At 33.6% G+C, this 24,400-nt stretch overlaps 1 protein-coding gene and 1 long non-coding RNA gene across 5 annotated transcripts in view; one reads left to right on the top strand and one right to left on the bottom strand.

The window, feature by feature from the left end:
- Window positions 1-23,491, bottom strand: part of LOC147810091 (uncharacterized) — a 30,505-nt gene extending 7,014 nt beyond the window's left edge. For 2 of the 5 annotated variants that reach the window (XR_015434184.1, XR_015434187.1), the window contains exons 1-3: window positions 18,349-23,436; window positions 16,849-16,998; window positions 14,681-14,763 (exon numbers count right to left, since the gene is read on the bottom strand). This is a non-coding gene — a long non-coding RNA (uncharacterized LOC147810091). The other 3 variants (XR_015434185.1, XR_015434188.1, XR_015434186.1) reach the window with 2 other exon arrangements.
- LOC147810084 (uncharacterized) overlaps window positions 1-24,400 on the top strand; it is a 391,466-nt gene that overhangs the window by 59,453 nt on the left and 307,613 nt on the right.

Here is a 24,400-nt window from a genome sequence, read left to right as displayed (position 1 = left end):
TTTAAAAAGCGTACCAAAAGATTTCACGCCCTCAGAAATCCAAGAGGATCTCATGAGACAATATAATTTACCAGTCACAAATGTTATACAATTAGAGAAAAGAAGAGACAATGTCAAACACAAACTACCAATATTCATAGTAGATCTCGCGAGAGAAGGAAAGTACAAAGATATATACAGTGTTAGATCAATTTTGAACACAAATATTCGAGTAGAGGACTATAAAAAATCTGACAGGCCCACGCAGTGCCATCGATGTCAGGATTACTTTCATGGCCAGTCAAACTGCAGACATCCTGCCAGATGTGTGAAATGCGCAGGCTCACACTTAACTAAAGAATGCCCAAACACTCATACAAAACTAAAATGTTGCCACTGTAATGGTGAACACACCGCCAACTCTACCTCCTGTGATAAATACAAAGAAATAGTAGACAAAATCAAAAACAAAAACTATCATGGAAAATCATACGATTTCAAAAGAAACGTAATAAAGAGAAATACAGAAAATCCTAAGACCTACGCAAGCGTAGTCAAAAATAATACGAACAATGAAGAATTAAGTATGGAAAAACTCCTAATGCAGGCCATCGAGGCCTCAAACAATTTACAAAGACTGATAAGTAAAGTTAGTGAACAACAATTTTCAAACTCTCAGAACATTGAGAAAATGAACGGAAACCAAAACATCAATTATGGCCAGAAATAATATTACTGTACCCTTGAGTATTATACTCTGGAACGCTAACAACATCACTACGAAAATGGCGGAATTACTGGACTTTATGGCCGAATACTCCCCTGACATACTAGCTGTATCGGAAACACATGCAAAACCAAATAATAGGTTAAATATACCACTATATAACTCGTACAGATGCGACAGAATCACGCATAAAGGTGGAGGTACAGCCATCTATGTTTCAAAGACTCTAAAGTCATCTCTATATAATGCTAGTACGGTTGATAATATTGATGAAACCTCAATTATTATTAAGCTATTAGATAGACACATTAAGATCACCACTATCTACAACCCACCAAACAACGATCTAAAAGAGAGCCACTTCACTAACTTTTTTGACAGTAACATGGATACTATTGTCCTAGGAGACATGAATGCTAAGAATAAAATTTGGGGATGCAATGCAGACAATAAGCAAGGACTGATGCTACATAATACTGTGAAAAAACTAGGTGTGACCTTATATGCCCCCACGGAGCCCACACACTATCATTATAGCCATAACTGCAGACCCGATATTCTAGATATTATGATTACCAACATACCTTCAGCCTTTGCACTTAATGTTATCAACAATTTAAGCAGTGACCATCTCCCAGTGCTAATCAACACCAGCCTGCTCATTAATAATAATCTTATTAAGAAGAGAAGCACAGACTGGCTGCTTTATCACAACATTTTAACCATAAAGCTGAAACAACCTACTCTAATCCAGACGAATAATGATGTTGATAATGCCATCACTGAACTTAATAATACCCTTAAACTAGCCCTACATGATGCAACGACAGAGCGAACTAAAAATCTGAATAACTACAAACTACCAAGCTCAATTAAGGAGAAAATCAGAGTTAAGAACAAACTAAACAAGATGTACAAAAGAACAGCCAACCCATATTATAAGACAGAGGTTAATAAACTAAACAGAGTCATTAAAGAAGAGTGTCAAAATTATAGAAACACCCTCTGGAATGACAAAGTAGCATCCCTCAATAAAGAAGATAACACGCTGTGGAGAATGGCTAAGACCCTAAGAAGTAACCCACCAGCAAACCTACCTCTCAAAGAAAATAATCAGATCATATATACTGACACGGATAAGGCAAGAGTCTTTGCCAGTACCATGTACAATCAATTCTCTCTCAATGATGAACCCTCATGCAATGAAAACAACAAATATGTTGATAATAAATATTCTGATATCATGACCAGAAATTATAGCACCAATGATTTTCAATTGACCAATGATGATGAAATTATTAATATAACTAAGAAACTCAAAAATAGAAAAGCTCCTGGGCATGATGCAATTACAAACGAAATGATTAAAAATGCCCCCCCATCAATTATCCCGATCCTAACTGCTATTTTTAACACTTGCCTAATTAACTGCTACTTCCCAAATGAGTGGAAAAGATCTGACATTATTCTCTAAACCGGGGAAAGATGCATCCAACCCCAACAATCATAGACCCATTAGCCTGCTGCCAGTTATCTCAAAAATCTTTGAAAATATCATTAAAAACAGGCTACACACCAGCCTACAAAATCTCCCAGACCAACAGTACGGCTTCCGTGCTAAACTATCAACCACTAAACAAGTTATCAATTTAATGGAATTTATAAGTAGTGGAAAGTACAAAAAAGAAACAATGGCCCTTATCCTACTCGACGTCGCTAAGGCGTTCGATCGGGTATGGCATAGGGGCCTAATAGTCAAACTCAACGAGATGAATATATCAAATAGCATACTCCTACTCCTAGACTCCTACTTAAAGGACAGATTCTTTAGAATCAAATTAAATAACACTTTCTCTGACTACAAACTAATTAGAGCAGGAGTCCCACAAGGATCAATTCTTGGCCCTTTACTGTACATTTTGTATACTGCAGACTTCCCTGCGGATGGCAGTAATCATAACGAGCTAGTCGCTCTATACGCAGACGATACTGCATTAATAACGAAATCCATTAACACAAAAAGAGCAGTAGAACTACTGCAGAGAAAATTGACCACTGTTGAGAACTGGTGCTCCAAATGGAGGATAAAACTACACCCTGACAAGAGCCAGTATATGGTAATCAATAGCAAAATTAAATATGAGAAAATACCGAATATCACGTTATTCAGTATAGACATCTCACCAGTGAAACAAGTGAAATACCTCGGTATTATCATCTCATCCAACTTAAGCTGGAGCAAGCATATAGACGACGTTATAAAGAGAAGCAGAGGAGCGTTTTTCGCCCTATATGCTATACTGAATAAGAACTCCAAACTTGATTTGAATAATAAGAGATCAATATATCTTCAAGCTATAAGACCCATACTGACCTATGGCAGCCCGGTACTAACTACCCTTACCAACAATTTAAGGAAGAGACTATCAAATTTTGAAGGAAAATTACTAAGAACTATGCTGGGCGCCCCACGGGCGATTAGCAATAAATCCATTAAAAAAGACCTAAAAATTGATGATATCAACCAATATATGGCGAAAATTAACACTAAATTTTACAAGGATGCGAAAGATTGCAACGCAGCTAACTTCAACAAAATCTTTGACATTGAAATTATCAGGGAAAATGCTAGCATCAGTCCACTCACAGCTTTCCTAACCTCAGATTGCCTTATATCAAAATATTACAACCAAACACAATAAATACATCACACGACAAACACACAGCTTAAACACCGACATGTAACAACCTCGGTGACAGAGCAACCCTCTCGAGGGTCCGATCCGGGGGAGGTACACTGTCGTTAACTTTCAGAATAGTGAGCAACCCGGCACGAGCGGTTTTAACCGGGACGGCCGGGTCACTATAATAACAGAGGTATACTAATTATGTACATATTAACTAATTATATTCATAATTATATTCATATTCTAACCCTGTATATACATGTAAATAATTATTTGTTGTAAATAGTCCAATGTATTAATTCCATTTACTCGTGCTCGTCATTATGTGCATTACTCTTTATTAGATGTTCTTGACAATGGAGTTTTCTCCAACCTCTCCTTTCATTTAAATTGTTTGTTTTAATTATGCCATCCCAACTTATGCCAACACAATTCCGATGAATCGGTGAGTGGCGCTTCGCGCCAATATGCCGAGATGTCACACATTCATAGCTCATAGCTCATTTCTTTCTGTACGCTTCCGATACCTCCCCACTGCCGGAGAACTCTACTGAGAGCCTCGAAGAGCCCACCACCCAAGCCATGGAGACCTCACCCACCGACGAAAAAGTCCCACTTGTGAAGAATGAAAAAGTGCTCATACGTGGACTACCAGTAGACTTTAGCATAGATGAAATTACACTTGAACTAGGAAAATCTAACATAGAGATTTCCAAAGTCGTACAATTCAAGAGAAAAGTGGGAGGAGCCTATAGGCCACTCCCCATCTTCCTCGTAGTAACTCCCCTGCTGGCCAATCAGACAAAGATATATCATATAGAATGTCTCAAACAGATCCCGATAGCAGTAGAGAAATACAGAGGAGGAAGAAGACCTACCCAGTGCTTTAAATGTCAGAATTATGGACACACTCAACGAAACTGCACAAATGAAGTCAGATGCATGAAATGTGCCGAGGGGCATTTTTCATATCAGTGCACGAAGAGCCGAGATACCCCAGCTACCTGCTGCAACTGTGGAAAGAGCCACACATCTAACTTTACCGGGTGCGAGGCCCGCCCCAGTAAAAAGAATTTACAGACCAGAGCCAAGACTCCTGCTACAGCAGCCCACCGACTAGTGACACTCATAAAAGAGCTACAAGATCTATTGAAAAACCAAGAAGTGCTGTGCCTTCTGCAAACTCTCATGAAGGGGATCTCCCCTTCCAACTGATGTTCCATGATACTCCAAACAACGCCCTACCCCTGCAAAGATGTGAACCTGAACACCTATTTTACCTCCCAAGGACTAACTTAGGACTCTCTAGTTTACGACATCACAGTTTAGATGAATCAGTTAGCGGCGCTTCGCGCCGAATACTGAGATTTTCAACATTTCCAACGTTCCAATTTCTTTCTGTATCTAAAAGTCAAAGTGGAAAACTATAAAAACAAAACAGGAGCAGTGGCACAGTGTCATAGATGCCAAAACTTTTATCACTCTGCTACCTCATGTCACCTCCCACCACGCTGTGTGAAGTGCGGCCAAGAACATTTAACTAGTGAATGTAAAAAATTAAAAGAAGAGTCCCCCAAATGTTGTAACTGCGGCGACTCCCACCCAGCTAGTTATAGAGGCTGCCCAAAATTTCCTGCGGCACCACAATCCAAAAAACAACCTCACAAAAGTGCAAATAGAATCTATGAAAATAGAACATACGCTCAAGCTGTGATAAGCAGTGAAGCCCAAGATCTAAAAACAGCCATAAACGAAGCCAGAAAAGTTCTTAAGGAACTCGGCGGACTAATGGCAATAGCTACCGCTGCAAACAGACTACCGGCTCTAAGTGAGGCCATAAGCAGAATAAATGAGGAAATAAACAATACTAATCATGGATAGACAAAAAATACGCAGAAAACCACTTCAAATAATGCTGTGGAACGCAGCGAATCTCAACACTAAATTTAGTGAATTTACAAACTTCCTTTTTGATAATGACATTGACGTTGCCTTAATCACGGAAACCCACGCAAATGCCTGCAACAAATTTAATGTTGTAAATTACAATACCTACAAAACTGACAGAAAGACTTTCAGAGGTGGCGGAACAGCCATTTTTGTTAAAAAATCACTCAACTCAGTTCTATATAGCTCAAGTTCTGAAAATGGCTATGAAGAAACATCCATACTACTATACCTGAGTAACACAAATCGTGTTAAAATTACCAGCCTATATAACAGACCTAATAATATTATCAGTAAGGATATCTTAGAAAAAATTATAGACCCAATGTATAACTGCATTGTAGGTGGCGACTATAATGCCAAGAACACCATTTGGGGAGCCAGAATAAATAACCAGAATGGCGTTAAACTTCACGAACTTGTTAAAGACAAAAACCTGACTGTTATTACTCCAATGGAACCTACATACTTTCCGTATAATGACTCTCACCAACCTGATTTACTGGACTTTTTCCTAGTTAACAACAATACTCAATTTGGTTGTTACACTATGACTGAACTATCGAGCGACCATGTGCCGGTCATAGCAACTCTTGGACTGCATAACAACACTATTGTACACAAAAAGAGCATCAACTGGGATCTCTTCTACAACACCCTCATTCTTCAAGATGAATATACCCAACCAACCTCTATCGACGATATTGATCTCAACATTAATAAACTTACAACAGATATTCAAAAGGCCATTGAAGATGCATCCTTCGACATTTTCACTGATGATAACTACCAAAAACTGCCCAGAAATATTAAAGAGACTATTAGTTACAAAAACTATGTTAGAAAACAGTGGCAGAAACATAGAAACCCACAGGATAAAACTGAACTCAATAGACTCATTAAAGAGATTAAAGAGTTGTGTAGTAAACACAGGAACGACTGCTGGAACGAGAAAGTTGCAAATTTAAACATTAACGATCAGTCAGTCTGGAAAATGAGTAAATCTTTAAGGACTATCAAGACTCCCAATAAACCGATAGTCCACAACGGAAATAATATATATAGCAACAAAGACAAACTGGATATCTTCGCCGATACAATCGAGAAACAGTTTACTCTTAATACCGAGCTGTCGAACCCCTCTAATGATTATCATATCATTCGTAATTATAATGACTACTTGACTAATAATAATCACACTCCAAGCAACCTTAATAATGTTACTGTTGATGAATTAACCAATAACATTAAAAAATTAAATAATAGAAAGGCACCAGGCCAAGACAACATCAATAACAAAATGGTTAAAAATCTACCAACAAATAAAATCAATGACATTTTAAATATCTATAATGCGTGCCTAAAAAACTCATACTTCCCCACTGCTTGGAAAAATGCAGTAATTATTCTGTTTCCTAAGCCAAATAAAGACTCAAGGAACCCAAATAATTTTAGACCTATTAGCCTTCTCCCCACTCTGGGGAAAATTTTTGAAAGGATTATTATGACTAGATTAGAACCTCTATTAACTTTCATTCCGAAGGAACAATATGGGTTCCGCAAGCAACTCTCAACTACGAAACAATTAATCAGGTTAATTGACTTTGCCAGTGATGGTATCTTTAAAAATGAATCCACCGCACTGCTCATGCTGGACGTGGCCAAAGCATTTGACCGCGTCTGGCATGAAGCATTAATTGTTAAATTAATAAATCAAAATTTACCATTTGATATTATTAAGACTCTTAACTCATACCTAACAAATAGGACATTCCAAATTAAGCTTAATGGTGAGCTCTCAAATAAAAGAATTATACGTGCCGGAGTCCCACAAGGTAGCATCCTGGGACCGGTATTGTACTTAATTTTCACCAGCGATTTTCCCATTAACTACACAAATCAGAATTATTTTATCGCTTTTTATGCTGATGACACAGCAATTGCTATGAGATCATTAAACCCAGATAATGCTGTTAAAAGCCTTAACGAACATATGCCCCCAATTGAAGATTGGTGTCGCAACAATAAAATAGCTATTAATACTGAGAAATCTCAACTAATGATCATTAGGAGGAAAAAAAGGCACAAAAAAATTAAAAGTGACGTCATCCTCTTTAATAACAAAATTCCAATCACGAATAAGGCAACTTACCTAGGAGTTACCTTTAATGACAAACTCACGTGGAATCTCCACCTACAAAGTATTATTAATAAAACCTATGCAGCCTATAACTGCCTTAAACCTTTACTAAATGCAAACTCTTCACTCCCAATTAACCACAAGCGTCTGCTATACTTGCAGTGCCTAAGACCAATCCTCACCTATGCCTGCCCCGCCTGGGGCAATATAATCAACAATACCCAGACCAAAAAACTGGAGACTGTCCAAAACAAAATACTAAGACGCCTTACTGGTGCACCTAGATACCTGCCTAACATTCATATCAGAAAAGACCTTAACATAGACCCTATAATGAGTTTTATTAACAAATTAAATGCTAGTTTCTATAGTAAATCTAAAAATAATGACCCAGGAGGGTTTAACACCCTACTGAACAAACAGCTTATTGTGGATATGAAAAACCACAACCCAATCACTGCATTCATGCTCTCTGATTGTATCTTATCAAAGTACTACAAATAGTGGCCACCCTTTATATTTATGGATGCTCGCAGAGAGGGGAAATGACCAGAAGGGTGATCCTTGACTCGCGAGCATACCACCCCTAGATTTATACCTAAATTTCTTTTGCCACTCTTACTTCATCGCTACCATCATATATTAGGACTTATCGCTTTTAGTATAAACTAATTTGTGACTTCCGCTTCTGCGTTTTCGCTCGCCACTCTACTCATCACTACATCGCCACCATTACAGGCGCCCACGGGCACTATCTCAGATGGAAAAGTCAATTGTCCGCTTCGCGGACAGGCACTTTGTATGCTACACCAGTTCAAGTTCAATTTCTTTCTGTCACCATCATTCTCTTGTCAGACTCGGTCGAGCAAGGTTCTCCTGCGAAACCGGTTATCATCATGAGCGAAGACGAACTTCACGTCGGGGCTGTTGCCGTGGGTCAGTCCGAGTGTCGCGGGGGCCAGTCCCCCGGACGGTCGGGCATCCCGGCTTCAGACCCCTTGCATCCTGAGATTATCCATCCACCCCAGCCCTTTTCAGGGCTCTCCGTAACGGAGATGGAAGTCGCGGCCATGCCAAGGCCACAGGACGCGGAACTATACGGCACCCTTGCAGTACCGACGGGGACGGCTACGCCAGAACCGCACGGGCTGCCTGGGAGCTGTATAGGCTCCAACACGGTTAGGTTAGGCAATGAATATACCTTCCCCAATATAAATAAATTAGGACTGGAAGAGGAAATTCTAGTTAAGGAAAAAGTCGACAGCCTAACAGAAATGAAAGATGGAGTGAACAGAATAAAGTATGTCATAAGTAATAGGAATCCAGACAATGAAATGAAGGCGATTGTTACAATCTTAGCCAGCTACATAGAACAGTTAATAGCCAAAGTTACAACTGACGGCGATAAATTAGCCGAGCTTCAACATAGAGATAGCTACTACAACGGACAGACAAGCTGCGAAATAAAAAGTAGTACTGTTAGCAAAACAAATACTAAGAGCGAAGGTCGCTTTGGAAGGCGAAAAACACTTACTCTAAATGAGCCGATATTTAAAAAACAGTCAGTTATTGAGAGGAATGCCTACCCCCCATCCCCCTATTTAATAAATATAATGTTCTAAGTGAGGAGCAAATTCCTAATGATAATTATATGGACACGGAAAACCAAATTGATAACTCTGAGATAACTGTGGAAAACAACCACAAAAAGAGAAAAGCGTCACCAGAAAAACCTAATGCTACTAAAAAAGCAGCAGTAGAGGATAATATTCAAAATTCAATGGAAAAAGATTCAGAGGAACTGGATGATAACGAGGCTAACGAAGCTTTCGTACAGCCCCCCAGGAAAAATCTAAGACCACCTCCCATTATAATAAAAGGAGAATTTGATTATAAAACCTTCTATGAATTCACTAAGGAAAATAATATAACAGATTATATAGCTAAAGAATCCTATGGCAACTTTACTATAAAACCAAAAACAGAAAAAGCTCATAGAGATATAAGAAAATATCTCGAAGAAAAGGAAATAGGTTTTTACACCTACCTTCTCCCATCTGAGCGCCACCTTAGAGTGGTTATAAGAGACGTTCCTTCAGGATATACTAATCAATGTGTTCATGATCTTCTACTTAACTATAACTTTCCACAAGTCATAGAAGTTAGACGAATGACCAGAAGAAGGAATGGAGAAACTATAAATCTTCCACTCTTCATCGCCACACTAAAAAGAGAGGCAAACTATAAAGACATCTATGGTCTCAGGTACATGAATAACTTCAAAGTCAGAATAGAAAATTTTAAAAATAGAACAGGCACGGTGTCGCAGTGTCACAACTGCCAAAATTTTTATCACTCAGCCTCTGCATGCCATCTCCCACCGAGATGCGTGAAATGCGGTGGAGATCACATCACCAGTTCTTGCAATAAGTTAAAAGATGAAGCACCAAAATGTTGTAACTGTGGGGATAATCATCCCGCAAGTTACAGAGGCTGCTCCAAATTTCCCACAGCTAAAAAGCAACAGCCCAAATATTTAGGAAGGACCTTCCAAAATAAGACCTATGCAGAAGCAGTTAAAAAGACAGAAACAGAAGAATTAAAAAATATCGTTAGTGAAGCTAAAAAAGTTTATAAAGATCTATGCGGCCTTGTCTCCATTGCCACCGCTGCAAACAGATTACCAGCCCTTAGTGAAGCTGTAGAAAAAATAAATGAGGAAAAACAAATAGCCCATAATGGATAGTTCAAAAATTAGATGGAAACCAATTCAAATTATGCTTTGGAATGCGGCAAATCTTACTACAAAATTTTCTGAATTTATCAACTTTATTCATGAACACGATATTGACATAGCTCTCATTACAGAGACCCACTCAAATGCTACCAACACTTTTAAGATTGTTAATTACAATACTTATAAGACTGACAGGAAAAATTGTCGTGGCGGTGGCACTGCTATCTTTGTTAAAAGAAGCCTAAAGACTACATTATTTAGCAATACTACTAAAGATGGTTTCGAGGAAACCTCAATTCTGCTATATCAAAACAATAAAGACTTTATTAAATTTACTTCTTTATATAATAAGCCAGGCAACATCATTTCCGAGGATGAAATAAATTCCCTACTACCTAACGATATGAACTGCATACTTGGCGGTGATCTCAATGCCAAAAACACTATCTGGGGTGCCAGAGTTAGTAATAAAAATGGAAAAAACCTACATAGCATTATCAAAAAACAAGACCTCACTGTTGTTGCCCCCACCGAGCCAACCTATTTCCCGCACAACATTCACCACCAGCCTGATCTCCTAGATTTTTTCATTGTGAACAATCATATTAATATTAGCTGCTACACGGTCACTGAATTATCCAGTGACCACATTCCGGTCATAGCGGTCATTGGGACCAACCAAATGGAAAACACTACTAAGGCAAAGAGAGTAAATTGGAATCTCTTCCACAACATACTAGTTGAGCAAAGAGAATACTCCCCACCAAATAATGAGCCTGAAGTTGAAAATAATATCAACCAACTAACAAATGATATTCATAAAGCCTTAGACGAAGCCACCACTACCATTAAAGATGCTGATAATTACCAAAAACTACCCAGAGACATTAAAGAAAAAATACACTATAAAAACTATATAAGAACTATAAAGGCATTTTTCATTTCGAGATTTAGTTGTGACGAATTTTAAAAACTATGTGGAAATCAGTAGCAATAACTGCAGGAAAAATTGGAAGGAACATTTCCACAGAAAAGAAAAACAAAATTTTTACTTCATCATTTTTTATCTTTCATTATTCTCCAATGAGAATAGAAAAGTCACAAGTTTTTTTTTTTTCCCAAAGGAAAAAAACTTCTGCAAGAACTCAGTAACGTTTTGCAACAATGTCATCACAATACTGGCTCACTACACTGCTTCATTCAAAAAGCAACACAAAGAAAAAGTAGCGACTAATTTTAGTTTTGTACTGCTAATTATAGCGTGCTACTCCTAACATTATTGATATATTCTCCAAACATTATTGAGATAATTTATAAAAACTTAACTAAACAATCGCCTACCGATAAACCTTTCAAAGAATTTTCTAACAATTTAGTCATTTTACCCTATTTTCCTAAAATAAGTCGGCAAGTTGCTAATACCCTAAAGAAGTTTGATTTTAATATTATTTTCAGTCCCATTAATAAGATAAAATTTTCTAATCTCAAACAGTCCATTGACAGTTAAAATAGCTGGGGTATATACCAAATTAATTGCCAATGCGGCCTTTCATATATTGGCCAAACTAAGCGTGCCTTAAAGTGCCGTGTCAAGGAGCATGAAGCTCATGTCAAAAAACAAGAATTTAAACGCTCATCTATTGCCCAACATTGTTGGGACTCTAATCATAATTTTAATTTTTCTTCTTCTAAAGTCATTCAAAATTGTTCTTCGATTTTTGATTTAGATTTTTACGAGTCTTATCATATTTTCAAAAATTCCAAACTGTTGATCAATGAAGCGTTCCTTATCTTTCTCCTGTTTGGAAATCTATGATTAAACCTAACTAACCACCTTTTTGTTCCTTGCTTCCTATTCGTCGTCATCCATTCACCCTTCCCTCCTATTAGTCGTTGCTCTAAACCCTCTTGTGACGTCACCTTCCTCTATATTTACCCTGTTTTCTCTCATTTCTTTCTGTTGCACTGATGAAGGTTGCCCGAACAGCATCCGAAACAGCTGTCTGCATTTTATAAATTTTTTGTGCTCTTTAATGTTGTTTGCCTTTAGTTTGTATTTTAGCACAAGGTCACCCACTTGTGTATTTAATGTCTTAATAACTTATTATCTTAATAATATCTAAATGAACAAATAACATCATAATATTTTAGAAAAAGCAATTAAGCTTCATTATAAAAAGCATTTAAATTTATAATTCAACAGAAAAAGTCTCAAAATAAGGACAAAAGAAGTTTAAATACTAGCATGTATGATTTACACTTTGTTAAAAAGATATTTACACTTTTATTAAAAAAATATATATACATATTAAGCTTATATTGAATCATTCAAGGGATTTTAAAACTGCTATATATTTTTGAGACATGCTAATTTTGAATGTAATTAAACAAATTCTACAAAAAAATTCTAAATTTAAAAAAAGAGAAAAATCAGATCTTTTTTCTTTCATAGACATTTTGCAGTGATGCTGCAACAGTTATTGCACAACATAAACGTTTGTGTCACAAATGTGCAAACACTTTAACAACTACAGAATTTTCATAGTTACAGAAAATATTTTTAATGGTAGCAAATGTAAAGTATTAATATTTTAACTAACTAAATTTAAAATAAAATTTTTACCACTACGTGCAAATGATTTAAATTGATGTATGAAAAATCTGATACACAAATGCTCATAAGTTTGGATTAACATTTAACAAAAATTCTATTTGTTTTAAAATTTATTCTTTAGTTTACTACCACTAGGATAAATATAGCATTCATGATCACCAAGAACACTACAGGATAAAAGAGGCCTTCTAAAATGACTATCCTTCCTTCATCTTTTTAAATTTTAATATTACAACAAAGCATTTTTTTTCAGGGGACTAAAGTAAATTATGTATAACACAAAATCAAACAATTTAATATTTCATAAGAACACTCATTTTGACAATGCAATAGCCATTGTTAAGATGACATTTAATGTTATCAATGTAGAAAAAAATAGAAATAAGTTTAAAACAATCATACCATTACTTAATAATTTGAGTACACAAATATATACAGTGGGTGATCGGTTAACGAACAGATCGGTTAACGAACACTTTCACGAAAGATATTTGTGTTCGGATAACGAACACTTTCAAGAAAGATTTTTTGTGTTCGGACAACAAACACATATTCGGATAATGAACAAAACGAATTGTAACGAACACTTCTTGGCCTGAAAAAAATGTTATATTAAACATTTTTTATCATTTCGCATACGAAATAAGATCATTGAAAGGAGAAATGTTCAAAGAAGATGAACTAACGACAGAAGAACTCCAAGAAATTTTGATTGAAGAACACCAAGAAACACAGCGAAATGTGTCTCTGTCTGAACAAGAGGAAGATGAAAGAGGACCAATGCCAACATCTGCTATTAAAGATATTTTGAAAAAGTGGGAGGATGTCAGAGCAATGGTCTTAGAATGGCACCCAAACCAAGCTGATGTCAGTAGGGTTGGGGATCTTTACAACGACAATGCTATTAATTATTACCAGAAAAAGAGAGAAAAGCAATCGACATTGGACATGTTCTTCAACGCCCCATAAGCAAAAAATGAAAAGGACTGATTAATATGCAAGACTATATGTATGTATTATTTTTTAAAAAACCCACTGTACATTTCTTTCCATACACATAGACAATTAAGAAGAAAAAAATTGAAGGGGGAAAAATTGTATTTTAGAGTTTAGGTTGCCTTAAGAGTTTCTGCAATCCAAGGCAAATATTTAGAGATTACATAGAAAAAAAAAGAAGAAAAAGAGAAAGCACAGAAAAAAAACAACAAAAAAAACTAACATATAATACCTATAACCAAAACATATAACCAATATTTTGTGTTTTTCAGTAATATAAACAAATTATTTTAACATAGCATATATTAAGAATAAACTGGGACTGCAATTAAATTACAGATAGTTGTGATACAGAAAAAATGCGCTTTACTGTAACAATAAAAATAAAAAAATTATCGCCATCTGTTGGTACTGATCACTGGAATCTACCAATCAAGGAGTGATAACATCATATATAAGAAACCAGAAATTCAAACGGGAGTTTTGAATTGAAAAATTGATATTTATCCATTAGCTGGATAACTTCATCAAAATGGTTACAAGTTTTTTAGCATTAAGAAGGAGAGTTACAACTAATCTGATTTATCTTAAGCTAATTAAAAATAAATTTTAAACAGTTAGTCTTTTGAAAGTTTTAGGAAGCTGTTTAAATTAAGATGGACTAACCAAGCTAGCAATTGTATAAAAGGTGGAGACAAGAATTCAACTTTTGCAAAAGAATAATCAATTGCTGAAGTTAGTTTGGCTATTTTGTTTCTCACCCAGTTAACAGATTAATACAGAAAATATATTAAAATAATGTTCTATAAACATTCAAAAAAGATATACAGACTCGTGCTCAGTTACTGTTTACCATGAATCTGGTATTTTCTCTGCTAAGCCAAAATCAACAACAACTGCGTTCATCTCATCTTCATTCATTTTGATGAGGACATTCTGTAGAACAAAGTCACTATTTACAAATCATATACAATAATAATAAAAGTTAAAACTTTAAAATTTTCTTTACAAACACAATGTATATTAAAATTATGAAAATTTTTTATGTCTCATATATTGAAAGTGTGCAGCAAATTAGAACATAATAGTAACTTTTAAAGATAAAAGATTTGAAATGTTTAAAGCAAAAAAACTTTAATTTGAAAGAATTAAAGTTGCATGCATAACGATGTGTCAAATTAAAGCATAATTTACAATGAGAGAAACATAAAAAGCTATATTAGAGACTATAGGATCATATGAAAAGATTTAATTCTTTTTAAATGCTTATATGTCACTACCTTTTTCTATACTTATTAACAGAAGAACAAAGAGGATTTCAGTATAATTCCTTAACTTTCAGAAAAAGAGAAATTTAGTGAAAGAAAAATTTAGCCTTAGCCTAAAACCTTTTAACTAAACTAAACTTGTGTCAGACACAGGTTAAGCTCAATTCATCTTAAACTTTTTGATTCAGATGGTACGTCAGTGTCCCTTTCATATATATATTCTAATTACAAACCCTCTAATTGCAAACACCTATATTTTGGTATTTTTCAATTATGAAAATCAGTAATAGTTACCAAAACAAATTGTTAGAAGATTATAATTATATATCATAATTATATTTACACTAAAATATAAAATCCAAAAAAAGTAGTTTGAATTTCTTTTTCATCACATTAAAATTGATCAATAATTGATTTTGTAAATTAAAGAAATTTCAATGATAAATAACTTCCTCTTAAATATAAATAACTGCAATTATGTGCAAAATTAAAAATTATTGTTTGGAAGTGAGCAGAGTTTGGAAGATTTAATCTTTAACACATGAAAAGACTCAGCTGTATATCATAACCATAAATTATTAAAGCACTAAATATAATATTTTTCACTCATTTTGACCTAAATTAATACTAAGTAATAAAAAATATGTTTAATAAAAATTGTGTGTCAAAGAGTTAAATGTCATAGTAGTTCAATTAAGATTTACAAGTATTAAAAATTCAAATCAACTAAAAAAATATTGTTTAAGTATTTTCGGTTTAATTAATTAATTAAAAAAAAACCTTAAGGAGCAAAAAAGAAAAGGGGGGAAGAAAAACATTGTGCCTTAAAGCATGGCTCAAACTTAAATTAAAAAACTATTTTAGATAAATTTAGATTTTTTACTTTGCTTAAATTTATAACAGTTAAAAAAATAACTGATTATGATTTACAGGGTATCTGCTGCATTTTAGATTTTCAAATTAAAGACTAATTCCAAGAATTTTTCATGACTTAATGAAGTTACTATTTTCTCCGACAAAAACACAACAATAAATTTAAAAAAGCGTTATAAAAACATTCTGAAATGATAGGTATAACCAAAACTGTTATACTCTGCATCTTCATATTTATAGATTTTAAATTTGAAAAACAGAGTAAAGAAAGAGTTGAAGCAATGAAATAGCTGAAAAAAATACAAAAGCGAATTTTTTTCCTTTCTTTTTTTCTGCAGAATTACATTCTAAAGATACTTTTCTTGTTCATCGAAAATGAAAAAAATACTCCTGATTTTTCTGTTTTCATTTCGGAGTAAAAAAATTCGCCAATGACTGGCTTGCCTTCAACTAAAATTTTAAATTGATAAAATAAAAATAATAATAATAACGAAAATTCTGAAATCACAGAAGTTTAAAAGATTATTCCCTCTAGAAATGATGTTTTTTCTTTCATTTTTTGAAAGAACATTATATTTTTTAAAGAAAACGATAAAAACATTTTATATTTTAATCAAATATGACTGTGATTTTGTTACAAAAAAAATAAAAATAAATATCAGTTCTTATCCTTACAATACATATTCAGTTCTTCATAATTATCACTATATTATGAGATGTAAAAATAGTTTTAAAAGCTGGTAATTTCTTACCAGTGTATACACTAAAATACAAGTAAGTAAAATAAAAATACTAATCAAATAAATCTGATGCCAGCAACACAACAATAAACACAGAATGAAAAGAAAGATGAGGTCAAATCATAACAGATGTTTCATACCTTTGAAGTAAGATCTCTGTGAAAAACACCACGTGAATGCAAGTAACATATGCCAGGAGCTATATCTAATGGCAGTTTAATTCTTGTCTCCCATGACAATTCAACATGCTTGTTCTAAAAAAGCTGTTCCAAGCTTCCAACATTAATGTACTAGAAAAAAATTTACAATATGAATCATCAGAAATTTTGGTTACATAATCAATTATATATATATATATTATACACCGAAGAGCCATTACATTATGACCACCCTCCATTTATAACATTGGGCTCGCCTAGATTTTCATGGTTTCTCGCCCAGGAACAATGTTTTCATGGGGCACATTAGGACCCATAATCCTCATAGAACAATCCCTGACCGCCACTAAGTCTGCGGCAGTCTGGTGATATGGAAACAAGAAGAGGGCATTTTAGGGAGGGTGGCTTCGATGAAGAGGTCTCCTTTTCTTTCTCCGAAACTAGTCCTAAAGAGGGACCCCTCATCCCCACTTGAAACTATCATACCTCGATACCATAGTCACCGCCACAGCTTCAGACGAATTTCTGGCAGAGTATCTATTGTAGACAAACAGTAAGTTACTTGAACATAGATGCAGACCAGGTTCACCCATTCATGGCAACAGTTTTTCCTGCGGGGGATGGTTTTTACCAACAGGATAATGCCCCATGTCATAAGGGTCGAATCGTCATGGATTTGTTCGAAGAACATTCCAGTGACTTTTAAGTCATGTCTTGGCCCCCAAATTCACCTGGCCTTAATCCAATAAAAGAGCATTTGTGGTACTACTTGGAAAACCAATTTCGTGGTGCCACGCTACCCCCTTGCAATGTGAGGGAATTGCAGGACCAGTTGGTGAGCGCTTGGTACTAGATACCTCAGACTACCTATCAGCATCTTGTGGAATCAATGTCACTGCGGGTGCTAGGAGTTTTGAGGGCTAAAGGTGACCCTACACGTTATTAGCAGGGTGGTCATAGTGTAATGGCTCTTCGGTGTATATATACAACAATCAAAAACTAATTTAATGCTAATAAGAACACAAAAGTCAACAGTTACAACATTATCAAAATTCTTACACACATTGTAAAAAATTCCTTCATTAAATATCATATTTTCATAATAAATTGCAAATCGAAAAAAAGTATATTTCAACAAAGGAAATCTATAAAAAAAAAGGGAAATCCAGAAAAAGGAAAATCCATAAAAAAAGAAAAAAACTTTTCATCAACATTTCTCAAGTTTCACTTTAAAACACATTTAATATTGTATCAACATTTTTCTTGATTTATTTTGTCAAAATTTTGATTACAGAAAATCACCTCAAATCTAACTTTTCGCCAAAACAAGATTAACATTATTTTAATATGACTGTTGTACACAAATTTATATATGTAAGAAATGTACACATTTGTGAAAATACTTAAAGTATACTGATATAAAAAGTAATATATGTTATGCAATAGCTGAATGTATGTATCTATAATAAATAAAAAGCGTACATCAATAAAAATATGCAAGATAAGATCATTTTCCCTGTGACAAAACTCTCCACCGCTAATGTCTTTCTGCAAGATACTTTTAATAATTAACAAACATATATATCTTACTAATTTAAAATAACAAAAGCGCTGCGTTTACAAAAGGAAAAAATAAGAAAAAAATATGCATAATTTTTTTTTATTGAACATATAATAATTTTTTTTATTTGAATATTATGGGTGATATTCTCGCATTTTGTTGGAGGGGGGGGAGACGCAAAAATTACTCCCTTCTTTGTATTTTGTAAGTGATCGTCACAATAAAAAAAAATAATTAAAAATCATGAAATCTATTGTAGTAATTGTTGGAAAAAAGATCAACGGCGAAGTCACGGGACGCGATCGATTAGTCCGATTTGCGTGATGCAAATCGGACTAATCAATTGCATGTTTCGTTTTGAGATTAGGTTGTTGTAAATAATATTGTATCAAAAATATTGGATTTAAAAACTGTGGAAAAATCCACAGCAATAACTGACAAAAATTCGATAGAATAATTGCTTTAAAAAGTTAATACTCAAATGCACAATTCGAATTTTCCATATTGTTTGAAATATATAGGGATATTTAAAAAAAACACGTAAAAATCAATATCAGTAACTGCCCAAAATATAACCGAATTCTGCAAGAACTAGGCAACTCTCTGCGACAATGTCGTCGTGTCACAACGATTCTGCCACTGGGGGTTCTATCTCTTATAAAGCCAATAAAGTAAAAGGATTGCACCAAGATTCAAAAGCATATTTCTAAAAAAACTGGCAGTTTTCGTGCTTGGAAATCTTATTGAAAGCTTAATATTAACATAGAAGAAACCTATACTCAATCTGCGTTTATCCCACATCCTGTCAACTGTGTTATAAAAGGCTAATTTCTTTTATGTGGTTAATTGTATTTTGCTATTAACAATACACTGACACAAATAAGAATTACTACCCAAAACTATAGAACAGGGTGCAACAAAAAATAAGCACATTTTAAGCATTCAAAAAATATTTGTAATCACTTTTTAAAAGAATATCATAGTTAGGCAGGGTTGGAAAGTTTTTGACAATTGACGGTTTTTATCTTGTTTTAACTGTCATGTAAAAAAAAAATATTTTGGCATTGTTTTTGACAATTATCAAAAATCATGAAATTTTGAATCCTGTAAAACGAATGGCGTTTTCATACTCTACGAACTGATAATACGCCAAAATAGATAGGGATTGAATTAATTGTGAAAACACTGAATAGAGCAATGTGAACTGTGTCTTTTTGCATAATTTGTAGAGAAAATCAACATGGTAAAGTAAAAATCTCATTTTGAAAAAAGGGAAAATTATGCACTTTTTAAAAAACACCCAATGAAAAAAAGCACTTTTAAGAGCTTTTGAAAAACGAACATCGAAAATAAGCACCTTTAAGCACTTTTTAAAAAAGCTATGCACCCTGTATATATGTTATAAGTCTAAATAAATAAAAAAAAGATTTAGAACAAGTAATTTAAAAAGAAAAAAAATTAGATTTAAATAAACTGATTTTTTAAAAGTAATTATTAATCTAAATATAAAATATTTTTATACGATATAATTAATAAAAACATTATTTAGGGTATGATTTTTTGAAGTGTTTTTTATTATTATTATTATTAAAAACATTGTTCACTAAGAAATAATTAAAGGGATATGCAAGCAAACTATATTTTTTTTCTAAAATAGATTAAAAATAAATAATAACCTAAAAAACAAAATAGACTAAATGAGGATAAGAGTGGGATTAATCTTTTACATTATCACTTTCCATTAAATTTATGTAAAAGTTGAATTCCATGCCATCTGAAACCAGCATTGAATTTTGAAAGTTTAAAGCAATATCTCGTATTTAGTATCATTTTAAAGGAAATTTGTTGTAATTTATGAATTCAGAAGTTATTTTTAGGAGTTATACAAGATTATAGTAAAATTTATCATAAATATAGAGCATTCATGATTTTGACTTATTTTGCCAAAAAATTTTCAATTTTAAAGAAGAATAAGTTATTAAAAATATTCCGATTTTACATATTGCCTGATTTCTATTGTAAAATAAAATGTTCTTGAGTCTAATTATGTATTGCTTTCCATCAAAGAATTTTTTTTTCTTATTTTTTAAGTAAAAAATTTTCTTAAATATATATTTGTCCCCTCTGTTACAATTACTCTTTTAAGTTTATTTTATTCATTGCACAAAAAAACTTGTTAATTTAATAACTGGTTTTTACAATTAACTATATTAGTACAATCTTATTATGTTAGATTTTTAAAAAGAAATTTAAAAATGTTGAAGTTTCCCATATAACAGAGGGGATGTAACATAGAGAAAAAACTGAATATCCCCTCGATTACACAAAATGTAATCAAAGCTGATTGGTTGACCATTAAAAAGGAAATCTAGGAAAGTAAACACATGCTAATGCATCCTAATTCAACTAGTTTAAACCAGCTCCTCCACTGTTAGAGAACACTTTTTTTATAAAGCTGAGTCATTTTTATTTCATAGCATGTTTAGTTTATAGTTAAAAGTTTATTGAGGGAGTAATCAATATAGAACTAGAATGTCCCAAGGAAGGAAAAAAAAAGATATTTGTAAGAAGAAAGTTAGAGAATACAAAACGAAAATTTATGATAACAGAAGTATTTAAAAAAAAAAAAAAGGCACTGATACAAGCAGTGGAAATTCAGGAAGGATATTCTCTTTATACAGGGTGGCCATTCAAATCAGATTTCAAATTTTCCTGATTTTTCCAGGTTTTCCTGTAAAAATCTTAAAATTTCCAGGTTAGCGTGTTATTTTTTTCTCATAAAGTATAGATAGGTACAGGAAAAGTGTCAATATTATTTAAAATGTTATTTTTAATACATCATATTAAATAGATGTGGAGAAAATAATATGTTTAGCTTGGAGAATATATTGCTTTCAATGAATAAATTTTTTTTTAAGTGTTAAATAGTTTTTATACAAAATATACCAAATAGAAAATACAGAGTGACCCAAAAAAACCCTGGATACGTACTGTTTAATATATTTTTTTTATTAAGCAAGAGAAAATAACTCTGGTGGATTACACACAGTAAATTTTTATATTTATTTGCATTTCAATATAGAGCCATTTTATACTGCATTTTATCCTAACAGTGCTCTTCATAAAATTCATTGATATAATTTTCTTTAAACCAATATCTTAAGTAAAATGTTTAAATAATGTTGTTTGTTTTTAATAAGCACTATTATTTTAAAAGCTATTCAGTACTCGCAAAGGCAAAATTGTCAAATTTCTTGTTCATGGACATGGACCTCTTGGACATGGACCTTGTGCTCTACCAACCAGGTTATCCCAGCTTTCAAAACAGTGTTAGGAGAATTTCGATTATTTTCACCAAATTTAAAGTTCAAACGTTAGAAGACTCTCCCAGTCGAACCTAACTGTCAACTTTAAAATTACCGTCCAGCACCGATTAGGTAGCTTTCCATAGTAATAGTAGATACATATTACATAAGGCGAATCCAGCCGGCCGAAGACTCTCCATGTAGTGACTGGTGCACGTTAAATCTGTCAGGTCATAAAGTCCTCCATGTTCCCATAACAAATCAATACCTCTGGGGGTTTGGAGATTGATCGTTTTCTGGTTCAGGTCAAAATTACGATCTGTGAATGTATGAATGAGTGCGCCTTATAAACGGGTGTGACGTATGGGTGTAGAAGAAGTCGAATTTTTAGCCATAGATGGCACCACTGGAAAAAAATAACGAAACGCACTCCCTCTGCCTTAATGGCCGACAGCAACAACAATCGCTTAAATTACAAAAAGGAATAATAAAAAAAAAATTATATCTACATACTCCCCGTGCAAGAATGGTGACTGGTGCACGTTGAATCTGTCGGATCACAAAGTCCTCCATGTTCTCATAAAAATGTGTACCACTGGTGGTACTGAAATGGAGACTTCTCCGGTTCAGGCCAAAATTACGATCTGTGGATAAATGAATATCTGTATGAATGGGTCCGCCCTATAAACAGGTGTGGCAGAAGTCTAATTCTTGATCATAGATGACATCGCATCTGTCTTTATACCCGACGACAAGAACAACAACAATACATATTACATAAATTATTTATCTATCTGTTCTAATAGATAAATATATAATAGTTCCACTGACTGAGTTGACGACCTCTCTCAGATCGTACTCCTTTCTTTCTGTAAAGAAGTATATTAAACAAAACGCTTTAGCGGAAAAGAGGAAAAAGCTTTTTTTCATGTGCAAATTCATGCAGTTGCTGTGCACATGCATGTTAATTTTATCGCATTTCATGTGTTTTCACTGCTATTTTTGAACATCTTGTGAAAGATTATAGTAGAACTAAAGTAATGAACAGTGCGCAAAAATATAAATAAGCAAAAGCATCTCGATTAATCCAATGACAACAACTTCAAGGGTTGAGGTAATCTGTTAATTAGTTAATGCAGAGGATACTTTAAGTTACGAAATATCAGATACAATAACGTATTTTCTACGGATTCTTGACTTCCAAAATAGAGGAGATTGCCGCAATATGGAAAATAGGGTCCCAAAGTTCGGTGAGAGAAGAGGTCGAATTTAGAGGTCGTTGGTATTCGAAAAAAAAAGTTAACTCTCCATTTTAATTTTTAGAACATCGCTTTAAATAACAATTTATTTTATTTCATTTTAGATTTAAAATGTCTGTAACTCCAGATTTTAAGTTTATCCAGTAATTCTTTTATACAATTTCATTTTTAATGTTCCATTTTCTTAAAAAAAAAAAAAAAAAAAAGAAGATAAAACTGATGAAACTCAAAAATATTCCTTATTTTTATTTCTTTACTTTCTGCTTTAGCAGAATATTTTTTTAGAGAAAGGAATTTTAATTCACACATTTCAAACTTTATTGTATTTAATAATTATCTTCAGCAGCAAATTGTTCTAGATATATAATTTCTCTCAAACCCAGAAAGAATTAAAAATCCCTTAAAATTATAGCTTTTTTTAATTTCTATAAAACATAAAATAATAATTTACATTGTTTCTGATAAAAGGTTCTCAGATGCAGAACAGTGATTTCAGGAACTGTGGTGTGGCTAAATCAAAAAGGGGGGGGGGTGATTAACATTAAGTCAACTTAAGATTAAATAAAATTTAGAAAGTAATTATGTAAAGGCCGAAAAGGTGATAATGGTGAACAGTGGAAGTGGGTGCAAATTTTCAGGTAAGCGCAACAATGGAGCATGCTGAAAAAAAAAGGAAGAGAAAACAACTTATACTGTAAAATTACTCACCAGACTCATAGTTAAGGATGCAGAAAATCATAGTTTATTTATGAGATAACATTTATATAAAGGTAAAAATGCTTGGCAAACATGCCAACACAAAAAATCGGCCTAAGCCGAAAACCAAAAAAAAAAAAACACACAATTGAGAGAAAAACAACTGCTACTCTATTTCTTCGTTATGAAGATAGGGGAGAAAACTCTCGCCAAAAAAAAAATTAAACTTTTGCGAAAAACACCTCGGTTGGTTGGAGAAGGATCAGAGGGGCAAATCACAGAGCTGCAAATATTGGCCAACTGGCGAAATTAATTGTTAAGCTCCATGCCAAACATGAAGCGAGGTTGTCTAAAGTGGTGACACACCTGGTAAAGAATTTTGTGGAATGTTCTGGAACATTCTTGGCGCCATCATAAGATCAAAAGGGGCGCTTTGCATTTGATGCAAGCCGAATCGTGGGAAAGGGGACTTGGTGTCACTCCTTCTCCCTCCAACAAAAGGGGTTTGCTGAATGGACATACATCTTGCTGTCAGCAAGTAACAAAAGGAGGAATCTTCTTTTAAAGGAAGAACATAAATGCAGAGAAAGATTACTTTCCCAAGGTTACAAAACAAATTGAGGCTTAAAACTTAAATATTACATGAAATATATTGCAAAGAATTATTGAATACTAATAAATAAATAACATTAATTACAAGTGTAAAAAGAAGA

Source organism: Parasteatoda tepidariorum, chromosome 5 (assembly GCF_982258835.1).
Source record: "Parasteatoda tepidariorum strain Cologne lab strain chromosome 5, Ptep-v5.0, whole genome shotgun sequence".
Classification (NCBI taxonomy): Eukaryota; Metazoa; Arthropoda; class Arachnida; order Araneae; family Theridiidae; genus Parasteatoda; species Parasteatoda tepidariorum.
The sequence above is the reverse complement of the archived record's forward strand: the minus strand, read 5'-3'. Positions and strand labels throughout refer to the sequence as shown.